The 19,735-nt window shown below is 39.7% G+C and overlaps 1 protein-coding gene and 1 non-coding gene across 3 annotated transcripts in view; one reads left to right on the top strand and one right to left on the bottom strand.

The window, feature by feature from the left end:
• Positions 1-19,735, bottom strand: part of LOC134221190 (disheveled-associated activator of morphogenesis 1) — a 470,343-nt gene that overhangs the window by 444,569 nt on the left and 6,039 nt on the right. The gene's annotated exons all lie outside the window — the stretch shown is intronic.
• On the top strand, positions 16,590-16,753 carry LOC134228198 (U1 spliceosomal RNA). The gene has a single exon (XR_009983867.1). It is a non-coding gene; the product is annotated as a U1 spliceosomal RNA (small nuclear RNA).

The following is a 19,735-nucleotide window of genomic DNA, read 5'->3' as shown; positions in this document are numbered from 1 at the left end:
CCAACCTATTTTCGGCTTCCCGTGAAGTTCGTTCAAAACTGCTAAGCACACATCTTTACACAACATGATGGGTGATTCCACAAGCAACGCCAGCACACACTCCTGGCAGGATCGCCAAATGTGCAATTCAACATCGCACATACGAATCACCCATCATGTTTACATTGCTTGCACTCGCGACTGACCTCGTGATGAAGGAAGAATTGACTGACCGCGAATGTGTCTCTTGCATGCGATGGCTGCTACGATCTGTCATGTGACTGAATAACAGTATATTAGACTTGTTCATGTTTATAGGCCTGTCCAACGCCACACAAGCGTCATTCTGAAACTGCGTCGGAGTTGTTTTTATAGGTTTTGTTAAAATCTCTTGTATTAGTTTTTCGGGAATTGAATTTCGATTTGATTGGTCAAGGTGGTGATGTTTATAAGATTCTAATATTATATTTTGAAGATGGATCGAAACCAAATGGTTCAAACGCTGTTCGATGCATTCTGCCGTGCAGACCATGCGATCCAGGAGGCGGCGTATAAATACTGGCAAGATATAAAAAATGAATCCAACTTTGAAGAAATTTTCAAATCGAAGATAAGCGCTTTGAAACCGAAAAGTACAATAATGGTTTATTTTTAAGCCAGCAGACAAGAAATCTACTGCGAATGCAGAGAGTGATAAAATTGCTCCACAAGCACTATGTACCTAATGAGGATGTTTCGTCATCTCAGCTTTCTAGTTCTTCCAAAGCTCGCCTGGTTTCAGACAAAGGTGTTCCATCTAATGTGCCCCAAATAGAATGCGATTTCCAAAGATTTGGAAATAGGGGGAAAACGGCTTCGGCAGGTTTTGTTCTATTATTGTCAGGGGATTTGTTTTAATCATGCTCGAATCTGCTGAAGCCGTCATTTCTCCTGGTTAAATCCGAGATTTCCAGCCTGCTGATTAGGGAGCGAAATGACACGCTGTCTGATCTGACCAACCGTAGGAAAACGTTGAACAAAGACCTTGAGAAGAAGAAATTAGATCAGCAGCGTCAAAAGAAAAGCAGGTTAAACAGGAAAAACATTCTTGAGGAGGAATTTGAATCAAATCCCCACTTAGCCAAACGACTCAAGATGCGGCATGATAAAGGATGACCTCCGTTCGTCAATGACCAATCAGATTTGTTGAAGTATTCCATAAAATCAAATCTTTATCGAAGGAGGGAATTCAAATATATTATTTAAAATTATAATAATTGTCTGGTACTCATAAAAAACGACGTATGTCATTTTGAAAACAAAGGACAGTGGTATTGATTTGCGTGGGTGTGCAATCAGATTTGCCAAATCGACGCGTCGATTGAATCGAAAGTCACTGAAGTCTCCTTTCATGAAGCCCGGAAGCCTCCTCTCAAGAGGCCCGGAAGCCTCCACTCAAAAGGCCCGGAAGCCTCCTTTCAAGAGGCCCGGAAGCCTCCTTTCAAGAGGCCCGGAAGCCTCCTTTCAAGAGGCCCGGAAGCCTCCTTTCAAGAGGCCCGGAAGCCTCCTTTCAAGAGGCCCGGAAGCCTCCTTTCAAGAGGCCCGGAAGCCTTCTTTCAAGAGGCCCGGACGCCCCCTTTCAAGAGGCCCGGAAGCCTCCTTTCAAGAGGCCCGGAAGCCTCCTTTCAAGAGGCCCGGAAGCCTCCTTTCAAGAGGCCCGGAAGCCTCCTTTCAAGAGGCCCGGAGGCCCCCTTTCAAGGGGCCCGGAGGCCGCCTTTCAAGAGGCCCGGAAGCCTCCTTTCAAGAGGCCCGGAAGCCTCCTTTCAAGAGGCCCGGAAGCCTCCTTTCAAGAGGCCCGGAAGCCTCCTTTCAAGAGGCCCGGAAGCCTCCTTTCAAGAGGCCCGGAAGCCTCCTTTCAAGAGGCCCGGAAGCCTCCTTTCAAGAGGCCGGAAGCCTCCTTTCAAGAGGCCCGGAAGCCTCCTTTCAAGAGGCCCGGAAGCCTCCTTTCAAGAGGCCCGGAAGCCTCCTTTCAAGAGGCCCGGAAGCCTCCTTTCAAGAGGCCCGGAAGCCTCCTTCCAAGAGGCCTGGAAGCCTCCTTCCAAGAGGCCTGGAAGCCTCCTTCCAAGAGGCCTGGAAGCCTCCTTCCAAGAGGCCTGGAAGCCTCCTTCCAAGAGGCCTGGAAGCCTCCTTCCAAGAGGCCTGGAAGCCTCCTTCCAAGAGGCCCGGAAGCCTTCTTTCAAGAGGGCCGGAAGCCTTCTTTCAAGAGGCCTGCAAGCCTCCCTTCAAGAGGCCTGGAAGCCTCCTTTCAAGAGGCCTGGAAGCCTCCTTCAAGAGGCCTGGAAGCCTCCTTTCAAGAGGCCTGCAGCCCCCCCTTCAAGCGGCCCGCAAGCCCCCCTCCAAGCGGCCCGGAAGCCTCCTTTCAAGAGGCCTGGAAGCCTCCTTTCAAGAGGCCTGGAAGCCTCCTTTCAAGAAGCTCGGAAGCCTCCTTTCAAGAGGCCCGGAAGCCTCCTTTCAAGAGGCCCGGAAGCCTCCTTTCAAGAGGCCCGGAAGCCTCCTTTCAAGAGGCCCGGAAGCCTCCTTTCAAGAGGCCCCGAAGCCTCCTTTCAAGAGGCCCGGAAGCCTCCTTCCAAGAGGCCCGGAAGCCTCCTTTCAAGAGGCCCGGAAGCCTCCTTTCAAGAGGCCCGGAAGCCTCCTTTCAAGAGGCCCGGAAGCCTCCTTCCAAGAGGCGGCTCGGAAGCCTCCTTCCAAGAGGCGGCTCGAAAGCCTCCTTCCAAGAGGCGGCTCGGAAGCCTCCTTCCAAAAGGCGGCTCGGAAGCCTCCTTCCAAGAGGCTCGGAAGTCTCCTTCCATGAGGCTCGGAAGCCTCCTTCCAAGAGGCTCGGAAGCCTCCTTCCAAGAGGCGGCTCGGAAGCCTCCTTCCAAGAGGCCCGGAAGCCTCCTTTCAAGAGGTCCGGAAGCCTCCTTTCAAGAGGCCCGGAAGCCTCCTTTCAAGAGGCCCGGAAGCCTCCTTTCAAGAGGCCCGGAAGCCTCCTTTCAAGAGGCTCGAAGCCTCCTTTCAAGAGGCCTGCAAGCCTCCCTTCAAGAGGCCCGGAAGCCTCCTTTCAAGAGGCCGGAAGCCTCCTTTCAAGAGGCCTGGAAGCCTCCTTTCAAGAGGCCTCAAGCCTCCTTTCAAGAGGCTCGAAGCCTCCTTTCAAGAGGCCTGGAAGCCTCCTTTCAAGAAGCCTCAAGCCTCCTTTCAAGAGGCCCGGAAGCCTCCTTTCAAGAGGCCCGGAAGCCTCCTTTCAAGAGGCCCGGAAGCCTCCTTTCAAGAGGCCCGGAAGCCTCCTTTCAAGAGGCCCGGAAGCATCCTTTCAAGAGGCCCGGAAGCCTCCTTTCAAGAGGCCCGGAAGCCTCCTTTCAAGAGGCCCGGAAGCCTCCTTTCAAGAGGCCCGGAAGCCTCCTTTCAAGAGGCTCGGAAGCCTCCTTTCAAGAGGCTCGGAAGCTTCCTTTCAAGAGGCTCGGAAGCCTTCTTTCAAGAGGCTCGGAAGCCTCCTTTCAAGAGGCCCGGAAGCCTCCTTTCAAGAGGCCCGGAAGCCTCCTTTCAAGAGGCCCGGAAGCCTTCTTTCAAGAGGCCCGGAAGCCTCCTTCCAAGAGGCCCGAAAGCCTCCTCCTCGGAAGCCTCTCTGTGAAGCCTTATTGTGAGCACGGATTGGGGGGCAGATGAGAATCCGCGATTCCAAAAGACAATTGAAATTGCAGTTCATCATTTTCAACGGTTGGATCTAGATGCTTTGTTCATCTTTACTAATGCACCAGGTCGCAGCGGACCTAACCCTCTTGAGCGCAAAATGGCTCCATGCTTTCCGGAACAGCTTTCCCTCCTTTCCACAACGTCATCTCAGAGTTTGTCGACAGCGACGAGTCCGAAATCAACAAACTGGAGCTCCTAACTTTGTCAGCTGCCTGGATGACAAAGTATGTTCCTTCATCTCAGTATATGTTGCAGATTGTTAAATGTACTGACGAGAAATGTTATACTCCGTTCCGCAGTTCTTATCTGCGTAACATTCAACGACGTTTCTTGCCATCCGGCCATTTGCCATTTAATCCGGCCACAATCCGAGGGACCTCCGGAATGGTATCACATGACCTGTTTTGACTTAACTTTGTAAATGGCCACTTTTTCCAAAGACAACTGCCCCCAACGGATTCTGGCAGGAAGGCATTTTTCTACATATTCTGGTGATTTTGTTATTAATCTATCAGTAAACTCTCCAACATTTTCTACAACTATTGTAAACAGTAGATTCATGGCAATAAACTATTTAAAAAATCAATTTTGCCAAGCAGTGTTAAGCTTCGTTTATTGTGTAAATTGCTTACATTTCGTCTGTTAGTCATCCGGCATGAACATGCACAAAATGTTGATGATCCACTATCGCACTATGCGTAATTCTATTCTCAATTTGCGATCGTGTCCTTGATACAACCTTCTACTTTTTTCAAAAATCTGTGTCATATGTTGTACAATCATTTAGAAAGAAAATTTATCGTTAATAATAAACATTCGAATTAAGATAAGTCCCTGAATACTGGTTCAAGTTTCCTTTAAATTGCCGAACTTTCATTTCACACAGTCTAATCATACCGCCATTGTTGAACAGCTGGTAGATGTGTTGCGAAGCACATCACTTCTTCAGCTACCGCCAGCCGCCATTTACTAACTAACTAACTATGCCTTTTAACTGTCTAATTGAATCATCTTCGGCCGCCGACTGACCTCGAAATGCTATTTGCATTCCCGCGCGCGCATCACACAGACAATCAGCTTCCGAAACCACTCACCCGTCCAGGTCAGGTCTTACGTACGCGCGAGCGCGCCGATCATTACACCGAGTTGAAAGTTTGTAGAGCAATGCCGAAATAGCGAACCACCACCTGATTCAAGACCTAGATCATAAAAGTTGTACCGCGCATCCGAAAAACGTAAACATTATCTCCATTTTTTTTTTTTTTTTTTTTTTTTTAAACTAGTTTTATTTGCTAATTATCTAATACATGCATTCATCTCTTAGACTAGGTGTTCCGTGTTTTCTTAACACTATCATCCTTATTTGCTATGTTACGCTTTTAGTTATTATTAATACATTTCAATTGCCTCTGGCAGTTAGAATTTTTTCCTCTGGTTGAATTGAACCATGTAGGAATTACAATGTTTTCAACTTAAACTAAACTTAACCTATTTTATACTAAGGGTACAAGGAGTTAATCGTTGCAATAGAAGATTGCAACGATTTTTGTCTAAAATTGGAATGTTGCAATGTCTCAATATTAGAAATTCTATGAAGTTCATTGGTACTATACCACGGAGGCAACTTCAGAATCATTTTCAAAATTTTATTTTGAATCCTCTGGAGTGCCTTCTTTCTGGTATTGCAGCAACTAGCCCATATTGGCACAGCATACAACATGGCAGGTCTAAAAATTTGTTTGTAAATCAAAAGTTTGTTCTTAAGACAAAGTTTTGATTTTCTGTTTATAAGTGGATATAGGCACTTAATATATTTGTTACATTCGGCTTGCATGCCTTCAATGTGATTTTGATCCAACAGAAGTCCTAAGTATTTAGCTTCGCTAGACCAATTAATTGGAACCCCATTCATAGTGACAATATGTCTGTTAGAAGGTTTCAAATAAGAAGCTCTAGGCTTATGTGGGAAAATTATAAGCTGAGTTTTGGAAGCATTCGGGGAAATTTTCCATTTTTGCAAGTAAGTGGAGAAAATATCCAAACTTTTTTGCAATCTACTACAAATGACACGAAGGCTTCGCCCTTTGGCTGAAAGGCCCGTGTCATCTGCAAACAAAGATTTTTGACACCCTGGTGGTAAATCAGGTAAGTCAGAAGTAAAAATGTTATACAATACGGGCCCCAGTATGCTGCCTTGGGGGACACCAGCCCTTACAGGTAATCTATCAGATTTAGTATTCTGATAGTTTACCTGCAGCGAGCGATCTGATAAATAATTTTGGATCAGTTTAATGATGTATAGAGGAAAATTAAAATTCATCAATTTTACAATCAAACCTTCATGCCAAACACTGTCAAATGCTTTCTCTATATCAAGAAGAGCAACTCCAGTCGAATATCCTTCAGATGTGTTGAGCCGAATTAAGTGCGTAACTCTTAATAACTGATGAGTGGTTGAATGCCCATGGCGAAAACCAAATTGCTCATCAGCAAAAAATAGAATTGTCATTAATATGAACCATCATTCTATTTAAAATAATCTTTTCAAACAGTTTGCTTATTGAAGAAAGCAAACTGATTGGGCGATAACTAGAAGCCTCAGCTGGATTTTTGTCCGGCTTCAAAATTGGAACAACTTTGGCGTTTTTCCATTTATCTGGAAAGTATGCCAATTGAAAACATTTGTTAAATTAATTAACCAAAAAGGATAAAGAGCTCTCAGGAAGTTTTTTGATAAGTATGTAGAAAATACCATCATCACCCGGGGCTTTCATATTTTTAAATTTTCTAGTAATAGATCTCACTTCATCCAAATTAGTTCCCAACGAAGGATCAAAAACATTGTCTTGATTGAGAATGTCTTCGAAGCTCCCTGTAACCTGATCCTCAATTGGACTAGTGAGACCTAGACTAAAATTATGGGCACTCTCGAACTGCTGAGCAAGTTTTTGAGCCTTTTCGCCATTTGTTAATAAAATTTTATTTCCCTCTTTAAGCGCTGGAATTGGCTTTTGAGGTTTTTTAAGAATTTTTGTTAATTTCCAAAAGGGTTTCGAACTGGGATCCAACTTCGAGACATTATTCTCAAAGTTGGTATTTCTCAGAATAGCGAAACGTTTTTAATTTCATTTTGCAAATCTCGCCAAATAACTTTCAACGCGGGATCGCGAGTTCTTTGGTATTGCCTTCTTCTCACATTTTTAAGACGGATCAGTAGCTGAAGATCGTCGTCAATAATAATGGAGTTGAATTTAATTTCACATTTCGGAATTGCAATGCCTCTGGCTTCGACAATTAAATTTGTCAAAGATACGAGAGCATTATCAATATCACTTTTGGTATCGAGAGGAATATCAACATCAAAATTCCTGTCGATATATGCTTTGAGAAATCCCAATCAGCTCTATGATAATTAAAAGTAGAGCTGATTGGATTATAAATGGCTTCTTGTGAGATTTCAAATGTCACAGGAAGGTGATCGAGAGTCAAAGTCAGCATGAGTTACCAATTGGCCACACAGCTGACTTGAATCCGTTAAAACTAAATCAATTGTAGAAGGATTTCGACTGGAAGAAAACAAGTTGGTCCATTGGGATATTGGATAGTATAATATCCCGCAGAACAATCTTCAAATAAAATTTTACCATTGGAATTGCTTTGAGCATTATTCCATGAACGGTGTTTGGCATTGATGTCACCAATTACGAAGAATTTTGATTTGTTGCGAGTCAGAATTTGAAGATCAGCTTTCAACAAATTCTTTTGCTGCCCATTGCATTGAAAAGGCAAGTAGGCTGCAATGAAGGAAAATTGTCCAAAATTTGTTTCAACAGAAACTCCCAAGGTTTCAAAAACTTTGGTTTCAAACGAAGAAAATAATTTATGTTTGATACGTCTATTAATGACAATGGCGACCCCACCACAGGCGCTGTCAAGACGATCATTTCTGTAGATAAAATAGTTTGGATCTCTTTTAATGGAGAGTCCTGGTTTTAAATACGTTTCAGTTATAATGGCAATATGCACATTATGAACTGAAAGGAAGTTGAATAATTCATCTTCCTTACCCTTTAGAGAGCGGGCATTCCAATTTAGAACTTTCACACAATTATTTGGATCCATTGAAACGGAGTCCGATAACAATTTTTTGTGTGTACTTTATACCAACCTGAATAGCTTCAGGAATGGTATTTGCTTTGAACATTGCATCAATCAGGTGATGCAATTGTTCAGTTAAAAAATCAAAATCGGAAGCAGTAATGCTACCTGAATCGGCAACATGACCGTTATTTTCCGTTGGGACATGGGTATAAACCTCATTTTGAGAAGAGAAATTTGGTCTACCAGCAGCGATGTTTGCATACGTAGGTACATTGGAAAAATTGGAATTTACTGAAGTGCTTGTTACCCGTTGACGAGCGGCAAAATTTGTTTGTGAATTGTGGTGGGTATGAATTGCTCGACCGGTAACCGGTTTCGAAATTTGAGCGTTTGAAAAATTTCTACCCGTCGAATCTGGGATCCGATTGGAATTTCCCGTCATCAATTTTGCACGGGAATTCAAAACTTTTTTGCGTGAAGGGCATTCCCAGAAATTGGATTTATGATTGCCCCCACAATTTGCGCACTTAAATTTATTGGAATCTTCTCTCACAGGACATGCGTCCTTGGCGTGAGAGGTTCCACCACAAATCATGCATTTAGCATCCATGTGACAATGTTTGGTTCCATGACCCCACTTTTGGCACTTACGACACTGGGTTACGACATGAGACATAATACAGGCCTTTTCCAAACTTTTCATATTATTTAGTTCACTTTTGTTAAAATGAACTAAATAAAATTCTTGAGAAATGCCCCTCTGGGAAGTACCAGAGTGGGATTTCTTTTTCATCTTAATTACTTGGACTGGTGAAAATCCAAGTAATTGAGAAATTTCAATTTAATCTCATCCAGTGATTTGTCATCACTGGGGAGACCTTCAAGACGACTTTGAACAATCGCTCAGTTTTGTCGTCGTATGTGAAGAATTTATGGCGCTTCTCAGTTAAATAGTGAAGAAGACGTTTGCGATCGTCAAAGGATCCCGGCAAAACGCGGCAGTCACCCTTCCTAGCAATCTGAAATGAAACCTTGATCCCCTGAAGGTTACTCAAAATCTCATTCCGGAAGCCAGAAAACTCGGCAACAGATACCACAATTGGCGGAATCCTTTGCTTTTTCGCATGAATCGAATCACCTGGGCTAGAGGTAGATTCGATTTGCTCAATTTCATCATTAATCAAATCGAACTGATTGCTCAGTTCGATTGGAGCAGAATTATTTCCGATATTAGAGTTAGAAGGAATATCTGAATTCTCCAGCTTCCTTCTATTTTTTCCGCGCTTGGGCAGGACGGTCTTGAAACCTTGTTTCTTTGAAGGAAGTGGAGAATTCAGAGACTCCCCCTTCCTCTTGTTTTTGTTAATACTCATTGCTGAGCGTGGAGACGTGACCTTCTAAGAGGTTTTTCCCAGAACGGTGTCCCTGCAGGATTACCACCGCTTGTCGGAATTTTACTTCCGCAAACGGGTCCAACGTAAAACGAAGGCACGGGTCCTTGCAAAGATCGTAACGGGATCAGTGGGTACAAATAGTGCTAAGAAGCACCGTTGAAATTAAAATAGCTTCGGGTAGTATTAAAAACTTCCTTCCGCAAAGAGAGAAAGAACCGCACAGCACGAAAGCACGATGCGGTCTGAACATTATCTCCATTAGTGAGACGGACTAAGTGCGTTAGCGGAATGGATGAAGTGCGGGCACATGAAAATGTTTTTTTTTGTTTGTAGTGACATTTGTAATGTATTTGAAAATTAAGTAGAACAAAAAATAATGTCTTATTTCTGACGACATAACTTTTTAAAGTATATAATTGCATCTACGATTATGCATTTCACTATGCACTTAATTTTTTCAGCAGTTTTCAAACATAAAAACAAATTATGTTGTAGGTAATTTAGATGAAAACACGCAATGACAGATTTGGCATAAATATATCCATAAAGTGGGGCGTATCCGAGGATGGAGAGATGCGGCCTCGAACCGTGCATTGTGGCGTCAAATTGTTGATTCAGTGTTATCTGTTTAGATGTTAACTAAATAAATGAAATGAATATCCATAAAGTCTTCATCAGAAGTCAAACTTAACGTAATTCTGTAATATTTTTTGTGCATTTGGTAAACTAATTTGCATTTCAAGACGATATTTTTGGGATTTTCATCATTTATTCTACAATTTGACTTTTTATCTCTCATAGAGATAGTTGTGAACGTTGACTAAATTATATATTTGTTTTCACAATTAATAATAATTATTATAATTATTATATTTTTTTTATAATCATTACAAAATAAAATTGGACAAAAGAGTAATTATCTGAAACTTGAACCAATTTTGGAATTAAATTTACATTATTTAAAATGAAGTTACTGTTAATATTCTTCGTACTGGAAAGAAAACATTAAACCAGTGATCTACTCTGTCCATACATATGTATTGTTTCTGACATGTTATACAAACAACCATTATAACTGGTCTGTATGAGAAAATTATGGTAAAATATTCATATCAATGCAATCATCCCAAGCCAGACAACCTCGTCTCCATTTTAACACCATTCCGTCTTAGTTGATCGTGTAACTTAATTAGCTGAATAACGAATTGAAAATCAGTTCTAACCCAATTTCGTGACTGACGGGTGACCTCTTCTCCCGTTTGAGAAAGCCACAATCTCCGAACGAATAATCACCTCGGAGAACCGCAACCAGGTTCAATCTTACTAAACCAAGAAAATAAGACAGAGGTAATTCGCAAACAAAACGGTGCACTGACTGTGCCAAAGAGATGTGCCAACAAGAGTCAAGCCGACTTGGGCACCAACCAGCCACCGAGGTCGCACTTTGAAAAACCAAAACAACCAACCAACAACCTGCTCGCTACCTGTCTGCCCCGAGAGTCGACCGTAATTGTAGTTGCCTCACAACAGTAGCGCACCCTAAGCGGCCTAGTACTCGAGTACTCGAATGTAGCGGTCGGTCGTTCGTTGTTTCACATTATCAGCACCTCCACCTGTAGTATAGTTTGCGGATTTTTTTCGCCAACGAACGGTTGTTGTAAAAGAAAGACCCCCGTCGTATTAGAAGTCGAGCCGCTCCCAACTTGGAGAACGGCACAACTTAGTGCACAGAAGGTGTGCAACAACAACAGCGTCGAAACAAAAAAAAAGAACTAAACAAACATGAAACAACAATTCGGTCGACATTTTCCCCGAGCGGCACGAACCTCGATTAAGGTGGTGATTGAGGTGGAAAAAAATATATATGGGTTAAAAGTGCACAACGACAAGTGCCGTTGCAATCTGTCCGAATCGGAATCGCCTCGGAAAGTTGCTCAAGAGTAGACAATTTCAACTGCAATGGTTAACCATTATCCCTTTTCTGGGTAATTTTTGTAAGTCCCAGAAACGGTTAAGCGTTTCAACTTTAAAAATACACACAAAAAAATATGAATATCATAGGCGAAGTATTTCAATAAAATGACACAAAACCACATGATGAGCATGAGCATTATGACCGTACAATTCGTAGTGTCTACTCCGTGATTGACCAGAACTTGCGAAATTGCACAGAGAACCAAATGAATAATGGCGCCGGCCACGTCTTTACGGTCATATAGGAAAGGAAGGATTGATAGTCCGACTCTCTTTGCTACCAGAGACCGAGTATACCTCTGCATCTCCACGATTGTCTTGGGATAGGATATTGGTTTAGTGATAAAAGATATTCTATCTTTATTTATTTATTTGCCGTCAATCAAATGTAGACTTATACTTAGAACAATATTAAATAGGTCAGTCATTACCTAACTTGTCTAGAGAAGAACACTTTTTGCCTTTCTCGTACAACAAAGTTGTCCCGAAACGCTGTAGGATTACTCCAAAAAAGAACTTTTGATAGAAAGCCCGGATACCCACAGTGTTATATACCGATCGGCGCAGATCGACGAACTGAGGTGATGTCTGTATGTGTCATTGAAAAATCATTGGTTTTTCTCAATGTTCCTTAAAAAAAATCAAAATCGATTTTTTTTTCTGAAGGTTGGCATAATAATTAATGCAAAAACATGAAATTTGAAATAAAAAAAAATGCGATCTAGACCTCTAAAGTGGTTTTTTGACCTTTCTAAAATATTTTTTTCAAAACATTTTATGATCCGCAAAAAGGCATCATCGCCGCACATTGGGGTAGACCGCTGTATTCGTTGAACAAACCCTCTAGCACTATCTGTATACGTTCAAGAGTTTTGATGTCTTCGGCACACTATCGCTGGTGGTTCTACGCTTAATTTTGATTAATTATATTTTTATCTAGATAAGTTAAAACTTACCTAAATAAACGTTATCTTTTGATAGAAACGAGATAGAGCAAAACTCTCTTCTACAAAGTTATTTGGTTTGACATTTTGGACTTATGCTCCATAGACACCTATGCTCTATAACCTTGTAGATGTCGTTGTACGTTATTTCCTTGAAAACAGCAATATAATGGTTTTCTTCCAATTTTTTTCGCGTTAGACCTCTAATAAATTTTTTTTATGTATGCTATCAAAGGAGAATGATAATGAAACTGATCGTGAGATTTTGTCAAAGTTTTTAAAAGCTTTATTAGTGAATTTCTTGGAAATAAGGTAAAAAACACTGTTTATAAAAATGTGAATAACTAACGAATGGGCAGATGGCGGCAGCTGAAATTTTGTCTGAACATAGTTCAAACTTATGTCTTTGATATCGCTAGGTGGATTATTCTGTTTTTTTAGCGCAGTTTTACTCATCGTTACATCAATTGTTTCGGAATGCGCATTACATCATTCTATTTTTTTGGCCATTTCTGCCATAGTTTGTTTTTTGATTATTGATATAAAATAGATTTCTATTTCTAAGTAGACGGATAGGAGCCAAAAAAAAAAATATTTGCCAAAATTTCGCTACTATCCACTCTTTGTACGATAATACCGTCTATGAAAGCTATCATTGAGAATTCCCTGCGTTTTTGAGATCTTCTAGGTTAATTGATGAACACCGTGATTCATAAGGAGGCAATGGTATAGACTTCCACCCTAGTTTTTGGAACGCAAAAAGAGTAAAAATAGTTTCTGAACCGATTCACATGTATTTCCTGATATAGAGCCCAAACTACGCCGCAGTACTCTAAAAGAGGCCTAACATGTGCAACGTACAAAGTTTTAATTGTGTAAATTGTGTAAAATTATAACTTAATTTTTTAATAAAGCTAAGCATGTTGGTTGCTTCATAAATAATATGATTATAGTGATCTATGAACGACAATTTGGAGTCCAGAATGTTACCTTAATCTCTAATTAGTTTGCACCTTCAACTGTTTTCTGGCCTATGTTTATTTGCTCTTGTGCCGTATTGATCTTTTTTGTAAACGAGATTGAATTGCACATCGTCTTCAGTGTCTTGTCTAGAGTTGCGAGTTGCAAAAAGATGATTTTTTTTGCACGAGTTATACGTGCGAGGCTTGCCGAGTTGGATAAATACTACGAGTGCTGAAAAAATCGAGTTTTGCAACGAGTTGCACACGCTATTTTTTGCAATGACAAAAATGGAATTTAATATGAAAAATCTGTACCAAAATTGTACATTTTAATTTACTCCACATGATCATTCTTGCTAATATATTATGTGGCTGTAGAGAACAATCAGATTCCATGTTATCGTGTCACATTGCATAGCTCGATAAGCCGTGAAGCGATAGATGTACTTGCCTTTGGAAATTTTTAATGTCATGTCCACCAAACTATTTCATTTATTACGCGACGCAGAGAATACACTATTTAAACACTTACCCAAGCTAATTCAGCAAAATGTAGTCATGTTACTACTGTTGCGACGTTGGTTTTTCGTTACAGCACCCAAATGAGTGCTATAATGAATGTTATGCAACCTATTTGAGTAGCATAATTTTCATTAAAGCACCCATTTCGATAGGTCGTTTTATCACTCAAAGACGAACTGTAAACCAGATATTATGATCAGGAATTTCAAAAAGTTTATTTTTGTTCTTCTTTCTGAAATGGTTTTGAAATCTTTGCGATAATGAAATTGAAGTACTGTATGAAGGCGTTATAAATGTTGTAGATACATTTATGTTACCAGAGATCCGACTATTTGTTTTTTTTTTGAGACGCCATTCTGTTTTATCCCGGTTTGTCTTTTATGACTTGCAATCCATTGTGTGAATATCACACGACGGAAATTTTCATAGCTTTTGGCTGCGCGACTATCTACATGGTAGGCATGCGGCACGAAGAAACCGAATAGGTGCTGCGTTGTTCAATGTTATGACGAAGACTATATTTTTTTCGCTTTCTTCAATTGACCAGAGTGACTATTGTTAGCCCTGCACTGAGATCGCTTTTCACGTGGTTCGATTTTTACGTGATTTTATATACGCGGATTTTTCAAAAAGTGTTTCACGTTGTTTTTAAAAGGTCGGAATGAGTAGCGTGAGCGTAATTATGGGCTACTTGTCATACGTTTCTGTCGAAGGTACAATAATTAAATGGGATAGTGCAAACTCGTCTTGTGACAAGTGCAGACATTCCACCAAAAGCTCAAAATAATTTTCTTATCATTACATTTTATGTTCTGTTGGTATATTTTATTATCATGTGTTCATAACTTCATACATTTTTGGATACAATTAACTTTATTCCGCAAGAAATAGATTGAAGAACTACCTTTAGCTCAATATACAACAAAAAAATCGCTTTATACAACACCTCCTATGACGGCTTTTAGCAAAAATCCTTCTTATGACACCTGTGGAGATGCAGAAGTAACCTCGATTTCAAGTAATAACAGATGTCATACCAACACTTATTGCTTTCTTAGATGACCGTAAGGACGTGGCCGGTAATATTATTGATTTTGTAACGTCTCGAACTCTCAATCTGTGTGAACATTCAGATTCGAATACTAATCCGAAACCCCAACTATTAGTTTTCAACGCAATTTCGGTTGTTCTGATCAATCACTACATCACTTGAGCTCAGGCTCAAATTCACTCGTTTTTTTAAATTCCCAGATTATTCTACGAATATATATAGCATTCTTCAAGCACGTCTCTGAAGGATTATTATAGATCCTGAAAAATCAAATATAATGGAGATTCTCCAGCTGTTTTTTGTAGTTTCTTCTTGACTTATTACAATACATTTTAAAAGAATGTCTGAATTTTTGCTAAAGTGTCTTTCAATATTTTCAAAAGTTCAAAAAGAGCCACAATTGCACAAATAAATTATCATAAACAATAAACAATTATTATTAAAAAATATTATTAAAAAAAAAAAACAATAAAACTAAGGATTGTATTTCCTTAGATGACCTCTTTAAGAGCATTTTTTGTTTTGGTTCATTTGTCTAATTTCAAGAATTACTTTTTTAATTTCTGTTGCATTTCACTGATTTTTTGTAAAAAGCTTTCAGGTTTTAGTGAAAAATTAAGCACAAAAAGGACGTTTCCGTTGCCGCCCCGCTAACATTGTGTTTGGGAATCATTTCGAAACCTTAAGAATTTGTTCAGAATTTCGAAAAGCCTCAACAAGAAGTTCAAGCTATCAACCGGTGAGCCAAACTCAAAATAATAAAAATCTCAAAAAATCTTTATAGTACGATGAAACTCTTAATGGAAGCAAGCCACGGATAAACTTTGAAAATATTCATAGATGCAAGGCATTTTTCATAACACATTATTGTTCTATGTGACTATGTCTCATCACTATTTTAATATTATCTATTTTTTGCAATTTGCAATTATTATGAAATTCAATAGTGATCAACAGCGTTTTAGTCTCTGTCGGATGCAACTTGTTGCAAGAAAATCGATTAAGAGTTCCTATGTGAAAATTTGGCTAATGTTTTTTATGGCATTTTGTGCACACACACACGCACACACATACACACACACGCACACACGGACAGACAGACATTTGTTCAGCTCGAGCTGAGTCGAATGGTATATAACACTATGGGTCTCCGGGACTTCTATCAAAAGTTCGAATTTGGAGTGAAATGATAGCCTTTCGGTACAACTTAGTTGTACGAGAAAGGCAAAAATCTTTTGTTTAAAAAGTGTTCCTGAGTAAAAATATTTGTTATGAAAAAACTGAAAAGCTTGATAGTTTTGGGTATACACTAATGAGCATTAGATCGAGCCTTTGCTCACTAATAATTTCCCCGAAACAACAGGAAATGTATCTAAAATTGTGTAGGATTGAGATGAAAATACCGGAATTTTATTGAAAAGATGAATCTGAATACTCAACAGTTCATTTGATAAGGTGTAGTGTTTTTTTTTTGAAGAGGTTTTAAAATACGCAGGGTCTGCTATTAGCCATGTGAATACATTCAATCCCCTGTGCCAATCCTGCTTGCATCCCAATCGCATCACTGTGACACAAAACCCTTTCAATTGATCGCTGTTAGAAATCTAACAAGAACACCGAGAATCAGAGCGAATTTGAAGTCACTAAGGAGTTGCGAACAGCTTTCAGGCCAAATAGTACTAGATCTGTCTGATTTGGAGAATTAAACTTAAAAGTGACAGTTCGAGAATTGAAAAAAATAACCCGATCATAAGACTGGCTGGGGCTACCCAGCAATTCCAATAAGACATCGATGAAAAATGATTCAATATCTACTCGACTAGTCTACTAGACTAGTTTGTTCTGCGAGCAGGGTTATTCTATAATTATTGAAATGTCACTTTTAAGTTTAATTTCAGTTTCATTCTCCAAATGAGACAGACCCTAAATTTTCTAAATGCGTCATTTCATGTCCGTTATGACCTGGCACAGAGGTTACCATGATCATCAAGGTGGTTCCTCCAGGGTGAGACTCGACCATTGCACTACGGTTGGGTTGACTTCTGCGAATATCCCTCATGTGGATCATTCGTGTGTGCAATTTTTGATAGCTGGGATGTGCGTGCGCGCATGTAAAAAAATCGACGCTAGGTAGATTTCTTTGGGGTGGGATCCCCACGCGTGTGCCGTTGACACAGCTCGCTCTAGAGCGAATAAATGGAGGAATGAAGGTTCAACTGGCATCAATGAAGTGCAAATCATTGATGACGAATCGACACCTGCAGGAACTCCCGTATATGCCCTTCTACAAATCCTATGTTGAAAACAATAACCCAGCGATGATCATCCCTGCCGATCTACCCGACTTAAAACTATTATGCCACCAACGCCAACAATTACCACCAAATGTGCTGCAAAATCCTTCAGTAGACCAGATACATCGCTACTACATAGAGCAAACCGAAACACCAAGAGTACAACAGAGACACCCTAAAGCTATTTGGAGTAGGATCTGGCCAAGTCTCCACTGACGCGTCTTCACATCAGCAGAACGAACCAACCTATTCCTGATAGTAAACGAGAAAGGTTCCTATCGAAAACTACTATACACCATGAATCGTGTGGACAGCGAGGATTGTACACATTGTAATGAACCTGTTGAAACGTTGCAACACAAATACAGCGAGTGCCAACGCGTTAGAGCCGCATGAAGCTTCTTTCAACGCAAGATCACAGCCATCTTAGGCGGATGGAGACGAATATCTTTCGACGAATTACTTCGACCATCACTGGAGAGAATAGGGAAAAATAGCAAAATACAAATATTAAAGCTTTTCATTCATTACATCTCTTTTGTTAATGATGCTAACACTGTAGTTGATGTACCCTCATTAGAATTCCATTTAACTGTTAATTGTTAATATTTTGTAACTAAATTTTAATCAATTACGCCAGTCAATAAAATTTTACAAAAAAAAAAAAATAAAGTATCTTCCGACGGATAAAGTTTAAAATTTTTCAACTTTTTTTTTCATTCCGCGTCGATGCTCTTAACGAAATCTAGTCAATAGCTGAAAATAATGACTTTTTCCGAGAGAAAGTGAATTAAGTGACTTATGGTCGAAAAAAGATGATGTTTTTTTATAATATTTTTTCTATATTTTCTACAATAATGTTTTCCAATCCAGCTTTTTACGCTAGCTATAAATCTACTGTGTCGGTTGAGTTTTGACGTTTGCTGTGTACATAATATACAGTGATTTTAGAGCCATCGTTGTCATGACTATCGATCAAACTGTTTGGTTTTCATATTTTCAACTGTTTTGAAATCTAGTTTCTAATAACTAGGGGAACAGACGGCTTTGGCAAGTTTTGTTCTATTATTGGCAGGGGGGTTTTTGTCGACCGAATTTTATGAAATTTGGCCACAATATTCTTTGATATGCAAAGAATGTTTGGGCCAAATTTGAGCATAATCAGTCATAAAAAACCCCCCTGCCAATAATAGAACAAAACCTGCCAAAGCCGTCATTACCCCTACGATGAATTTGTTCGATTTGTTTTTTCATGCTTTTTATTTCCTTTTTTGTTTATAGGTACACAAAAATTCAAGGTTGATAATTGGAGAATGAAAACCATAAAATCATAACGAAGTCCCTTTCAACCTTCGGCCTAACTAAGTCCTATGTACTGTCGCCTTCAACGATATCCTGTTCTTACAATAAAATGTCGTGCATTGGATGTTAGTAAAAGTCCCTTTAGTAATTGATTTTTTGTGCATGCTATATGATACCCGCATGCAGTTCGTTACTAGTTTTAACATTATTTGATTGGTGATCCATACAAAAAAATGTTGTTACTAAAATGTTTCATGTATTCCAATCTATAAGCCTACAAATCTACTTCGCCATTCAAGGTTAGTTCTCCCATATACACAATTACACAATTACACAACTTAAGTTCCCCAATCTCATTTCCAAAACAATGCATTGCAATGGCCTGAAAGAAATGTTAAAAATGCATCTTGGTTTTGAAAAATATTTATTTTCAAATGTTGTTTCTACCTATTTAAAACTCATTGCAAATCTAACTATGTAACAGAAAACCTTCGTACGAAATGTTCGTTAGTGAATCTTTGGACGGAATTTTGTTATATAGAAATTGTTAATTTGTTTGGTGCAGCTAGTTTGTCCAGTAATGATCTAGAATTTATTGGTTTATATAACAAATGATCTATTATTAGGTACATTGATGTTGCAGGGAATTAATTGGTACTGTTTAGGGCAACATAAAGGGTCTTTTTTTTTCACGTTTGCTCTGAGTAGTATGCAGCATCGATTTCCGGTTTCTGGAAAGATCGCGGATATCCAGCGCGGGGAACATGCAACAAGCAGAAGTACCGACGATAACCATTCTGGCAACCATACACTAACACCTTCAAAACAATCTGTGCTTTCACCGCACCATGAGACAATAGTTTCAAGGGCGTTGTCATCCGTGTTCCATCTATCTTGAAGCAATATGCCAGAAAATGCTAGGACCAACCTGCTAGACCGTCTAATTGGCAACCCTATGGTCAAATCTGGGTTTACATCCCATCTTCGGAGGTTCTCTCAAGTTTAATTCGATTATTCCTGCTCAAGTTAGTTTTAGTTGGTTTGAGTATGCATGGGGTAGGAATCAACGACGCTCATATTCATTTATTCCTGAGCTGGCAAGTTTAATTCATCCTGTTTCTAAAATAAGAAAATGTATTAGTAATTATTTATACGAATATATTGTACCGTTGATTGTACCTCGAACATTTTTGACATATTGTTTTTTATGAATCTAATGGGCCAAACACAATTGGTACGTTTGCGTGCGTTTTGACAGTTTTCCCATGGGAAAACTGTCAAAACGTACGCAAACGTACCAATTGTGTTTGGCCCATAAGCCTACTAGAACAGCGCTATAAACTGTACACAGTAAATGTCAAAACTGGATTACCATAGTTGATCCGTAGCTATAATAAAAAGCTGGATACCCGAATCAAGCTCAATTAATTGTTGAAGCTACTACAGATGATTAAAAAAAAACATACAATTTCTTCTTGAAATGATTTAGGCTTAATATTTTCTC

Source organism: Armigeres subalbatus, chromosome 3, assembly GCF_024139115.2.
Source record: "Armigeres subalbatus isolate Guangzhou_Male chromosome 3, GZ_Asu_2, whole genome shotgun sequence".
NCBI classification, from domain to species: Eukaryota; Metazoa; Arthropoda; class Insecta; order Diptera; family Culicidae; genus Armigeres; species Armigeres subalbatus.
Note: the sequence above shows the minus strand (reverse complement) of the source record. Positions and strands in the feature narration are given on the sequence as shown.